The sequence below is a fragment of the Haliotis asinina genome, chromosome 7 (genome assembly GCF_037392515.1).
Source record: "Haliotis asinina isolate JCU_RB_2024 chromosome 7, JCU_Hal_asi_v2, whole genome shotgun sequence".
Taxonomy (NCBI): domain Eukaryota; kingdom Metazoa; phylum Mollusca; class Gastropoda; order Lepetellida; family Haliotidae; genus Haliotis; species Haliotis asinina.
The window spans coordinates 58827290-58841609 of NC_090286.1; positions in this window are offsets into that span (position 1 = coordinate 58827290).

Consider the following 14320-nt stretch of genomic DNA (forward strand, 5'->3'; position numbering starts at 1 on the left):
CCATGCGCAAGGGTGATAAAAAATTGAATATGTCGTAATATTGATTTCAATGGGGAAACGCAGTCAAATCACCCCAAGCTACCCTCGGGGTCTTATGCCTCTCGCAAACTAATGCTTGATGCAACAAGTTAATCCGGATCATGTTTTATCTCTTACTGCGCGATGGCATGTGCATGTTATTGACCCCGTAAGAAGCCTATATTAATGAATAACCGTTTTTGCTTTATTTGTTATCAGTTTAGGGAGCCATCTCTTGAGAAGAATACTATGCTGCGTTTGATTTCAGCAAATCATCTTCAGGCTTATGCCGGTGGTCGTTATTCACAAATGATAAACACAAACGAAACTGTGTTTGTTCAAAGGTATTCTCATAGACTAATCATGAACTAAGATCCATAAACGAAGTAAAGCAAAGTGGAGTATAATAGAGACAACTATGCTACATTCCAAAACACAATCATGCACTGAGATTACATAAGTCGGGTTACAGTCACGTAAATCAAATACCAACAATACAGGAATCTCTTCGCGTGTCATATAACAGTTTAAGAGTGAACGAGTTTAGTTTTAGTATTGCAGGAATATCAGGACAAAGGACACAAGAAATTGGCTAAAAGCATGAGAAAAGACTCACGGGTGCTGCAGAGACTTTTACTGATACAAGTGGACATCCTGCAAGATGCAGGGAACATAGCTGACACTGAGAGACACTGTTGAGAGACGAGTAATAACTCTTTAAGGAGGTGACGTGATTTCATAGTTCTGCTTGACCCTAGCGAGCCGAGTCGTAGGTCAGCAAATTATTTGAAAGAATTCACGTGTTTCGGATAGATTTCGTAGGATACCATAGCGCCCGTAAATGCACACGCTACTTGAAACTCACATTGACAACCGTAAAGTGGTACCATGGAAGTAAAACAGTCAATGTTGTATTGTGAACTCGACTTGCCCTTAAGATGAACGAGAAAATGCAGTCATTTTTCCCATAAAGAAACTGTGTTAAAGTCGTCTGTGGCTTTTCATGTATCAACAAGGGAACCAATCGCGAAATGGAAATTATTTTCAGAGAATGAACGTGACAGTGAATTTAATAAAATGCAATAAATCCCTTTTCCAACTTTGTTTCTGCAATGCACAGATTCTCGTTGTCCCAATGGTATTCTCGTTCCATTTGAGCAGAGAGAAACGGAAATGCCAGGATGATTTCAACCAATGCTCTTAAGCAGTGGTAAAGGTTAAATCATAAAGCGGATATTTCACGTAGGTGCAGTTTCTATGCATGACCATTTCGTCGGTCATGGTCACATTCAACCGAGCATGCCGGTACACGTTATCACCTCAAGGTTGATCTGAAATCCATTACAAATAGAGGCCAAGTACACATGGAATGTTCAAGGAAACAGGTCTTTGTACGTTTAAAAAAGTAATAACAAGCCTACCGTTCAGTGTATTGGTTAACATGTATTTTAGGGGGTGACAGTATCATATTCTGTAGTGAATTGCCAGAATAAATACAAACCTTTTCCAATTTGACATGATGGAGTTATATGGGCCTCTCTCAGCCAAACTCGATGATGACTAAAGCTAATTTCCATGTCAGCATTATATTATCTATGCAGTATGTATGCATGGTAATGGTTTGCAGTTCAAGTGTCAATTTAAAGAGCTGACGTAAAGGCTTCTATTTGTAGGAAACGTACTTTATACCCAGTTTAACCATTTATATTAAATGAGTTTTTTTTCTGTTAATGGTGCACATGATAACCTCATGTGATAGTGGACACAATGTGTTTTCTGAAAATCGTGAGCTCTGAATAAAGGAAAATGTTAATTAATATTTGTTTCTTTGGGGTTTTTGTTTCTCTTTTTGCTTTCTTTTAATGTAAACCCACATATCTCAAACGTTCACATAGGACATGATCCGATGCTCGCAGAACTGTTGTTGGACATCTCTGAAATTCCATTACTTGGACGGTTGACTTAGAATACAGGCAAAGAAGCGATTTCTATACACGCGTATGTGATGTAACTTATAGCGACGTACCTATGTGATATAGCTAGGATATTGCGGAATGCCTATTTGATATAGTTGGAGTATTTCGCTGTGCCCATGTAATATAACTAGAATACTGCCGTATGAGTATGTTATACAGACACAGTATTATGTGATACAGCTACAATAGTACAACATATCTCTGTAGTGCCTGTTTAATATCGCTAGAGGATGGTGCATACCTGAGCTACATTGCTCCATGTCTGTGCCATGTGTCCAGACGCGATTATTGACAGACACCCGCCAAATAGCTGGAATATTGCTGAGTGTGGTGTAAAACAAAACTCGCTCATTCACTGTGTCATGTTGCTATAAAATTGTGGTACACATATGTAATATATGTAATAATGGCGACAGCAGCTTTAAGTCAGCATTGACCATTCAGCGTTCCTCTAACTAAGGTTTTCCTGACAATTTATAGTAATATGGATTTCAAATCGATTATTAAGAAAAAAACTGACATTTTGGCAGTTTGTTGATATCAATCAAATTATCCCTGCGTATAAGTAGGATGGACCTTGGAAAGTTAATGGAACATGTGGTCAGCTGCTTCTTCCATGCAACTGTAAAGTTGTAAAGAATGGAACTTTCAGAATGCCTTGTCTCCCTAGCATATCTCCTTACATCAAATGTTATTACTTCAGCTGAGATTTTACTGAGAGATTTAAGCGAACAAGTTTCACAAACATACATAGCAATTAGACCAAAGTGTAATGGCAGGATGCGGGAATCTTGAAAAGATATTGCTTGAAATAGTCTTTGTTCTTGGGGTTTCTTGTTTGCCAAGAGAAAACATCTTGGTGTTTATTCTGCAAATGGCTCGTGTTGGAGAGGTTGCATGAGGCGTCGTTCTTGCCGCTTCAAGTAATCGCCTCGAGCTCCACAACTGCAACAGAAATAGTAGCAGGTTGCAGAATCAGCAAGCACAGGACTTGAATAATCAGTGTTTGACTGAACTCTTAAAACCTGATATTAGCTCTATTCCAGCAAACACATTAGACACGATCTCTGGTGACTGCTTGGGATTATTGCTCTTCGAATCATATCGTTGTTACACATGCTACTTGATGACATTTTAGTACAGTTAAACATTATTTAAACGTTTTCATTCACTTCATATGGATATTCTGAGTCATGGAGAAATTTAAATCTCTTAAACACGAGGAGTGGATGTATGTGCAGATACCATGTAAACGACTCCTTTATGTTGTATAAGTCTGAACGTGGCAGGTGGATATTGCCTATTTCATACTGTGTCAGTATTTCCACTATACTGATTATATGACTGTGTAATTGAAAGAAAAGCACAACCGTTCATTATTACCAGATCAACTGAGCTAGCTCATGCAGATATTATGATGGTTGAAAGGGCAGTCTTTGTGTGAATATTGACCTTAAGGAATTAAATAGAGTTTATTTCACACTGCTATTGATTTTCACGAAAGAAATTATAATCTGTGTCAGATCAAGTAAGTCGTAAGAGAAAAAAATAAATATTATTAGAATACTCACACAAATCTGAGATGTATACAGGGTCCAATACATCTAGAAGCGTTTTATGCAACCTTACTGCAATACCACAGGGAATGCGATCTCTACTTTATCCCCACACAAGAGAGAACAAGTGTTCTATCAGGCACATCAGACACGCTTTTAGTCAATGTGATTATTTCAGGTTGACAAGCATCTGCCAAATGTCTAACTTTTATATTAAGTAATTTGGACAGCACGTTGGTATTGTAGCCATGTGAAGCAGCATCATGTTCTCAGCTACCCTATGCCTTCGCATGTTCTCAGCTACCCTATGCCTTCGCATGTTCTCAGCTACCCTATGCCTTCGAATCATGTCACATTACTTGAATGGAATGGAATCATGACATAAATGCTAACTACTTACTCCTAGAAGAATGCAACTTGTACATTTATGTTGATAAAGGTGTTATATTTACTTCGTTCAGTACGCCTGATATGAAGATATACCCAAATGTCTACCCTCTGATCGCTGGTAAATGCCTGACATTACGAAAAACGTAAAATCATTTTCCGATAGTGTCTTTCATGGGTAAATACGACATGTATATTGACAATAATCCATTGGACATTAACCAGGAATATATGTGAAACCATCACTTACGAATATATTTTCTCGCCCATTTCTGGTCTGACATTGAAACCTTCACGATCATTCAAATAAATTGCAAAGCTAAATGTGTTTACGATGTCCAAATCCGATTTTTAGTTTAGGTTTGTTGTGTGATAAACACATATGTACAAATCAATACTGACAACAGCTTCTATTAGTTTGTTTACTTATTAGACAGCTGGATGCATATTCAGATGAGCTACAGTGTCGAAGCACCATCGATCCGTCTCTAAATAACAATGACTAACATGGTTATAATACAAGCTTCTTTAAACTCCTGATTTTAATGGATTATCTGTTCATCTTAGATAAATGTTCAAAGTTCTTCTCCAATGGTGGGGATTTCTTTTCGAGACAGAGGCGATAGGATGAAGGTTCTTGCAAACTCGTAATGCCGTCATTGTAACTTTATACTGACTTGTAAATATACATTTTTTTGAGATTTAATTGCTGCCATTTTGTCTTCACTCTTTTCATGTGATGTATATACGATGAAGACTGTCCCCATAGATTTGGCGTTATTCTCCACTGCCTTTATTCAGTGAAGGCAGATAATCCGTGAAGGCAGATAATCCGTATTTTCTATGATTCGTTACTAATTCTCAAAGCACGACGAGTAGGTACCAACAAAACGGGTGCAGGAGTTCCTTGCTGCTCTTGGAGAATCAGCAAAATAGAAAAAAAAAACGGATGAGGTTTTCAGTTTCCCACACGAATTTCCTTCACAATTAATATTTTCACATTACGCTAAATATTGACGCAGCAGTTTCTGTAAACACGCGTTTAACATGATACTGTGGGTTTTGCATTTAGGTTTCTATTCCTATGTCAGACGTCATGAACGACATCAGACAGCGTTGTGCCTGCTCTGGTTTGGATATGTCTACACTAACCTCACGAAATAATAATAATATCTTACAAGGTTAATATTTAACAATTCGATGCGTTTAAAGACGTTATAAGAAATATGAACGACCTCATGATGCCGTGTTCATTAAATTGTAAAAGTGTGTTGTTTAATTGATCTTGTATACTACAACTGGCTGGGGATATACACACTATAGTCATATAAGAGCTGGTCGGACAAATCGGTGCGAGAATATACAGTACCTGCTTTGCGAGCTCACCTCATCATACATGAATACGTATACGTTTGCAACTTGTAGACTCCGCAGTTCTTAACAGTTCTCTAATGGCTTTAACATTTCCTTTAGAAAACAACGTTGTTGGTGTTCACTGTTTTTCAGACAGTGTGGTACAAATCAACATCAACTTCTTTCGTAATCACACTGATTTCGTTTTCCGAAAACACGATCACAGGAAATACGCATAGCTGGCACTTCCAGCAAACTGAAAACATGCAGTGACAACGATGTTGCTAGTGATCGACTGTACAACGGACACTCAAACAGTGAGGTTATTAAACGTCTTGTGTCAGCTCGGAAGTGGGCTGCCAACACAGAGTTGTGAACGTTGATTTATTCAAGCTGACAAACTCTCAACATAAAGATAGTTCAAAGTGTCTTTTTTGTCAATCTTTAAAGGAAATTTTGAAACAGATTTTGCGGTTACGTCTTCAAATATCAGACAAAATATATTTATTTCATTAGACAAACAGACTGGCCCATGATACAATCAGATGACAATGTATTTTGGGGATGCGCAGTTTAGCTTTGCAGCTCCACGTCCAGGAGTTTATCAATTGTAAATGGTATAGGTATAGGCCAGTATTGTGTATAACATCATCATTTTCGTTTTACAAAAGACATAAATAAGTAATGAGTATGTGGTTATTTAGTCAGCTTTGTTATATATTTAGTTCTAAGTTTTAAAGCATTACAAATTAAGAGTACATTGTAGCCTTTTTGTATATAATGCTCTCTTGTGGTTTTCCAAATAGAGCATGGTCTTTCGTTGTATTCAATTCCATTATATCTACCACATGCAACAGCAGTACTACAAATGACTGCATCTAAACCTTGAAGTGCACAAAGATATCTCAACACAAATATCTTTCAGCCATTTACAGTTTGAAACTCCTTATAAAACATACATTTAGCAGATTGACTGATTGGTGAATACCGTTGGCAAGATAAAAGTATTTAAATATGTAACAAACACAACTGGGGAAAATTCAGTTATTTTGATATGTATGTATGTACTTTGTTTGCATAGGAAATCCTCCCTCCCGATGTGTTTGCAAACAACATCATGCAGCTGTAATACTGCTGAAACAAACATCTCCTTATGATATAGTCACAGCTATCGATCTACATTTTGGTAGATATTGTTTGTGAATGTAGAAGGGTCTTTGCCGCTTCTATTTCAAATTAAATTTTTGTGGGTTTTGCCTTCTTCGATAGAAGGCAGCAATTCACACGACAGCTATCGGCAATGCAGTGGCTTCTTAGCAGTGGCTTCTTAAAAGACTTCAGGTTTCAAGGCGTCAGTAATCCCTTTAGAACGTGCTATGAATATGGAGGCGATTATCCATATATATACACACACATTCACACACACACACACACACACACACATACACACATATATATATGTGTGTGTGTGTATGTATGTATGTATGTATGTATGTATGCATGTATGTATGTATGTATGCATGTATGTATGTATGTATGTATGTATGTATGTATACACATTTTGCGACCACCAAGTGCAATCTCTATGTAATAGTGATTCATAATCATATGCTATTGACAATGGAAGAATCGATCTTGTGTATTCTAAAGTCAAAACATTCTAGTGTTCGTTTCCGGTTAAGTATTGCAGCAGGTAGAAATGCATGCTTCTCTGTGAGTTGAGAATGAAATCTGAGGAAACACTAATCCGTGGACAAGGGTAATCTACGATGTGAACTGCTAGGTGGGTTTGATGTGGATCAGTATAACAAGCGCACACTATTATAGCATGAATTTATTACATAAGAACAATAACATCTCCAACAGCAGATATTACTGCAAACGAACAGCTTTTGGCAATGAATCTTAAACTAAAACTGAATACCCAAAGAAGACCCTACGTAATTAAAGCTTAATCCTAAATTCATTTTCCTTTATTAAAATAACAATTCAAAAACACCCATAGAATAATGCCAGAAAAAGCGTTTTAACCACACATGTGGTTAATGTCTGTAGTTTTTGCTGCAGTGTAATTTAGGTATATAGGTTAATACCGGAAGATGATAGGGAAGAATGAGCGAGCCAACGGATATCTCAGCTTCGGGGCTGCTTTGACTATTATCTGCAGGATAGAAACGTTCGAGGCATTGTAATTTTTCCATATATCATCGGCAGCGGCAATCGGGAAATGGAAATAATTTGGAGGAAATGGTCGTGGGATTAAATTCGAGCACGTATAATACTTTTTAAGATTTCTTTTCCTACTTCGTCTCCCGGGCGAAATACAGGCTGTGGCACAAGAAGATGTATTTCTTTCTCAGCTTGAGTAGATTGAAAGTGCTCCATTCGTTTTCCACTCACAGTGTGGTTGAAAAACGAAGAGAAAGGTTTTAAGGTGTAGGTCTATATATTGGCAGTGTGCGCAATGATAATGCGACAAAGTCATAGTAAAGTATTACATAGTGGATAATACACGTAACGCTTGCAACCTTGTAAGTGAATTACAATGAACGTACCTCAAAGGACAGATATGTACCTCCATTTAAAAATACAAAGCCTAAACATCAACGCCATGTTGTTAAACGCAACACTATCTTGAAGCTTTTAAGAGATCATGGAAATAGGGATAGGATTTACAGAAACACATAATACCCGTGTGTCAGTGTAACCTTTAAATAAGCGAGGAAAGCTCCACGGTACAGCGCCACAAGAACCGAATTTATTTTGTTCCATTCTAGCTATTGGATCATAAATATCACATGTGTGCCTGCATTATAGACGTATGAATTTTTCATAAGCAACTTATTATCACTTCATGTTTCTTACAGGAGAAAAAGACAATCAGCGACTGCCTACACGTATGGCATACGTTTTCGGTTTCATAAAATATGTTGTTGCAGAAGAACAACACCGACGTAAGGTCGGTCATTCAGTGATCTCCTGACAAAGGATCTTTTTCAAAAGAATGCCGGAATGTGTGTGAGAATGTTACAAAACTAGACGCCCACCATCATGTTTTGGGACAAGGATGTTCAATGTCATGTGACTAACAACTAATTGTATTGAAATGTTTCAGAATAAAACGATATCTAAACTAAGTCTCATGCGATCATTCTCGAAATTACGTAGTAGTTATCGTGGCATATGTTGAATAGCGAAGTTCTTCATATATTGTAGATAAAAAAACATCACGAGAAAACAACCCAAATATCGGTGTATGTGCATGTTACTATTGAATTAGAAAGCTATAATAGAATGATCATATGAGTTGCACATTGCGACAAACCTCTGTTTAGTAGAGTACATGCCACATGACAAATGCGGCTCACAGCGACACATGTACGCCCGTCATCAAACTAAAAGACAGAGACGTCAACTACATCACAAGATTGCAGAGAAATCGGCAATTAATTGGGATTAAATCAGAGAATACTTCAGAGGGAATCTTAATATACAATGAGCCATTTCTTTCTACGGTTGTAAAGTAAGCCTGGTGGATGAACTTCTGTTGGTTTTTTTGTTGTTTTTTCTTTGTTTGTTTTGTTTTGTTTTATATTGGCGCACTTAACGCTAGCATGGAAATGAAAGAGGGTTCAAGAAAGGCAGAACACAAATAGCTTTGTGTGTCTTATGTGTGTATTAGTTGAATTCACTTATCAAAATGAAAATGTCCACAGTATTTTTAAATTTCCTCCTCTGAAACTTTTCAGTTACTGTACCTTTTTTTAGATTTGTAGAAAGCTCATCAAGGGCCTGAATGTGCTCAAGGACTACGTAAAGGAAGTCGCAATAGCCTAACAGATTCAGCACAAATAACTTGGTCGGCTATACCAGCGTAAACAGGTTCCCCGTGAATAAAGTGAATTCTCGGTAGACCGGAACCGCCACTAAGGTCCTCCATAATTCCTTCCAGAACATTTTTATTGCAAGTTATGACACATTACCACACTCACATGACTGCAGACAATTCCACTCTTCACCGTACTGGTACCGGATTGGTCGATGCTGGCGGCATCAGACAACAAACAAACGCTTGCCATTTTACTGCCAAACTTTGGTGTCGGTTCGTTCACTAGGACAGGCGAGCTCATGCTTTACCCCAGGATGTGGTGTGTTGTATTCATAAATGAAGATGATACATTTCTCTTTTGTGAGTGATAATTTGGAAATAGTGAGGACTTCAGGTGTGCACTCAGTCAGCATGTACCATTTTGTGATAGTGAGATGTATCGTGAAACAATGTAATTCAAATTCCATTGTTACCGTTATGGATTCAGCAAAGGGGGCAATGTAAACTGTAAATTGCTGAAGTTACTTCTTACCACAAATGTACATCCACACACCTCAAAGGTTTGTATGGGGTGGGGGTACTCAGTGACGTAGACAGGTGAGGCTTTTGACCTTGCAAAGACATATTTTTTTTCAGATGTATGTAATATAACTACAATCTAGCTGTATACATATGTGATATAGGTGGACGTTTGAGGTATACTTTTGTGAGATACCTACAATATTGATGTCTTCCTATATGGCTATGGCTATATATGACTAGAATATTAAATGCTTTATGCCTGTAGCTTTATACTGTTATATATAGCTTGAATTTTGCGGAATGCCCATGTAGTGTTGTATATCCATGTGGTATAGCTAGACTACTGCTGCCTGCTGAAGTCTTACTGTATACCTGGAATATTCGCATTGTCGTATGAGTATGCTACTTAGATACAGTATTGCTGTGTGATATTCCTTGAGTATTGCGGCACGTGTATGTTGTATAGTTAAAATATTGCTGTATACCCGTGTAATATACCTAGAATATTGCTGTATATTTATGGCATGGGTTAAAATATTGCAATATACGTATTTGTAATGTAGGTAGAATATTGCCGACTTCAGCTTAAAGCCAGCTTTGACCGTGCACTGTTCTTCAAACTAAGGTACCCGTGAAGGTCCGGGTTATTGGCGTTCAGTATCTCATGCTTGTCGTAACAGGCGACTAACGGGATCGGGAGGTTGAGTTAGCTGACTTCTTTGACACATGTCATCGGTTTCCAATTGCGCTGATCGATGCTCATGCTTTTGATCACTGGATTGTCTGATCCACGTTCGATATTTACAGACAGACATCAAATAGCTGGAATATTGCTAATTGCGACGTAGAACACACTCACTCAACTAAGGTTTTCTTCTAGCATATTCATTTCTAATCACTTGTTAAGGAAGAACTGACAATTCGGCATGTTGTTGACATCAATCAAATTAACCAATATGTACCATGGACCTTGGACAGTTAATGGAACATATGGTCAGCAGATTCTTCCGTGTTACCGTAAAGTTGTCAAGAACGAAGTCTTCGGAACTCATTGTCTCACATGCATATCTCCTTACCTCGAATATTTTTCACTTTAGCTGAGATTTCGCAGAAATATATTAGCGAACACGTTTCAGCAAACACAGATGACAGTTAGGCGAAAGTGCAAAGGTAGGATGCAGGAACCTTCGAAAGATATTGCGTGAAATATTCACTGTTCTTGAGGTTTCTAGTTTGCCAAGAGAAAATATCTTGGTGTTTATTCTACAAATGGCTAGTGTTGTAGATGTTGCATGAGACGTCGTTCTTACCGCTTTAAGTAATCGCCTTGAGCTCCACTCCTGCAACAGAAATAACAGCACACAGATTCGGCAAGCACAGGACCTGAAACTGATAATCTTGAAAACTGACATTAGTCCTATTTCAACAAACCCATTAGACGCGGCATTTAGCGTATCGCCCTATGAATCGTATCATTGTTGTACATGATATTTTAATGACATCTTTGTATAGTTCAACTTGTGAAACTGATATCAGTTACTGAAACATGAAAAGAGAACGTTTATATGTTGTTTACGCTTGAACTTTTGTCAAAATATGTGCTGACTATATTTCTGTGTAATTGAAAGAACAACACCATTTGCACCTGATCAACAGAGCTAGCTGATACAAAGGACATTATGAAGGTTGACCTTGTGGAAACATTGATGTCAAGGAATTAACCTGACTTTTTCCAGACTCATTAATTTTCATGAAACAGATGATCGGTATCAGATCTAGATACGCGCACGTTCAATCAACTTTAAATGCAAAACAATGTATTGATAAATTAAGTATAATTGGTCTTACGAGTGTCCTCAATGCAATCTGAACTGCGAACCATACAATTTGCTGCAATGCAACTGGAATAAGATCCCCACTTTATCTCGTACCATGTAATTACACTTGTTCTGTCAGACACAAAATACACGGTTAAAGAGCATATCAGTATGCCGGCATTACATGTTTTAATCACCTGTCATATGCATTACCAATATTGCAATCTGAATAGTGCATCATGAATGCAAAGGTATCAAACGTTTATCAATATCTAGCAAATGGGTATGATATAAGTTGTAGCATTATGATGAGGGTATACAGGGTTTTATGTGTCTCGTGTTAGATTTTAACTAATTTATTCTCCCTTGCACAGATTCTTACCCCGTTTGACGGTGTACAGCTGTGCCCCGGCATGGTAATTTGCTCAAGGTCATGCGAACAAATCAGAAATGGACATTCTTTTATGAGGTAGGATAACAACTTTTATCACATCAGTATACGTCAGTACGGGTATGGTAAGTACTGACAATACTGAGACCTACTGTGGGGTATGTTTCTCAATTTAATTGTGAAACTAGCAAAATGGTGTTTGAACTCGGAAGTAGATTTTGTCCTTTCTTTCTAAGAGTTCTGTGTCACTTATGGGAGACCATTCTTCCCTTTATTGAGGGGAAACTGGAGCTCTTCAATCTCTGACTTTGAAGGATATTTTGCTTTTTTTCCGATGAGTCTGATGACTTTTGCTACCGTGTATCAGTGGTAATTTTTCTGCTCCTCTCCATTTTGTGAATTTGACTTCAGATCTGATTTCAAGTGAGGTGAAAGTTGGTGGTCTTGACTCTCTCCGAGTTCCGGGGGTCGACTTGTTGATCGGTAATGATCTTGTATTGGCCAAAGTTGGTGCTGATCCAACTGTCACTGTTCCTCCGGAAAGTTAAGTACAGTATAGTACAGAATCTTTCGTAAACAAAAGAGGTTGGGTCATGTAAACATGATTACTAAATATCATGACAGATTGGAAAACAAACAGGTTATTTGTATTGCCACACTCGTCCAAGCTACTGATCGTACTAAAGACAATGCTGAGCCTTTTGACAACATTGATGATGGTGGAGTGTGGTGACCTTCGTGATAAAAGTTAAGAAATTCTGATGTGTTAGCTCACATTAATGAGGAACTATCACATATATCCCCTGGGTAGAAAGTACAAATGTCAGATTTGATTCATGAATTTTCTCACTTATTTCCTCGAATACCTGTTCGGACTGATGTTGTTAGCCATGATGTAGATGTAGGTGATGTTGTGTCTGTAAAACAACACCCATATCAAATGAATCCTGTGAAACGTAAAATTCTGCGGAAAGAAGTGAAATGCTGGACAACGACATTATTGAACCCAGTGACAGTCCGTGGAGTGCACCATGCGTTCTTGTGCCGAAGAGTTGTGGAGGTGGTTGGCGCTGACATGAAAGCTGTCAATGCACTCTCACCAACTGATTGATATCCAATTCCGAGAGTGGACAACTGCATTGGTCGCATTGGTCAAACTAAATAAATAAGTAAGTTTGACTTATTGAAGGGCTTATGGCATATTTCACTCACAGACCATGCAGAAGAAAATATTAGCATTCGCTACACCAACTGGACTGTATCAGTACAGATGTCCTTTGGTCTGAAGAACGCACCAGAGACTCGTCAACTATGTCACATCTGGTCTTGATAGTGTCGAAGCTTACATGAATGTTGTCATCAGTTACGACATGGAGTGGGAAGACCATCTGAAAGGAACCCATGCTTTCTTCAAAAGACTATCTGAAGCAAAATTGACTGTGAATCTAGCAAAGTGTCAATTGGGGAAGACATAAGTTGAAGTTTTATGTTATGTTGTTGGACTCTGCCAGGTACCGTCAGTTCATGGTAAGGTTGAAGCATTTGTACATTTTCCAGCACCTCAGTCTAGGAGAAAACTCTTGGTGATTCTTGGTAAGGCTGGCTATTATGAAAAGTTTTGTCAAAGTTTCCCAGATGTTCTATCAACACTTACCAACCTTTTGTGGAGAAAGGTAAAGTTCCACTGGGAGAGCAGTTGTCAGACTGCATTTGAAAAGTCAAAGCCATACTCATGAATTCTCCAGTATTGCAGGCACCGACTTTGGAGAAAGCAGTTAAGTAATAAATCGATGTAGGTGCAGGTGCTGTCCTGATCCAAGAGGGTGATTCAGGAATTGGACACCCAGTTTGTTATTTTTCCAGGAAGTTTGACAAGGGTCAAATAAATTAATCCACCACTGAGAAAGAGACACTACGTCTTTTGCTACTTTACAGTATTTTGAAGTGTACCTAGGTACCACTACTTTGTTGAAGTGTTCACCACCCCTTGACTTTTCTTTATAAAAACACGAATCAAACACTTTTGAGGTGGAGTTTGACCTTGCAAGGGTCCAGTCTTGTGACTGCACTCACTAAGGGCAAAGGCAATGTTTGTGCTGCTGTTATAAATGCATGATGACTTGATGATGCTGTATGTTTGTATCTGCATATGCATTTATAAATATCATGGTAATTCTGCAACACGTTTCTCATGTTATTCATATTATTACATGTCAGCTTATTTATGTTAGGTATCTTGCTATAATTGTAACAGAAAGTGTCTGTGAAACGTATGGGTCACCTTTTTATCATATATGTTCAATGGCAATAGTATTTAGTCGCAGACCCTCTTGATATTTCTCCACCTACCTGTCCGTGGCAATCTGTTGTTTACTTCCAGTTCGAATGTTCCAGGCTCTGTGTCATTATATATAAAGGATGTTTGATGCGTTGACGGAATCACACATGAACTTACACTCGAAATTACTGTA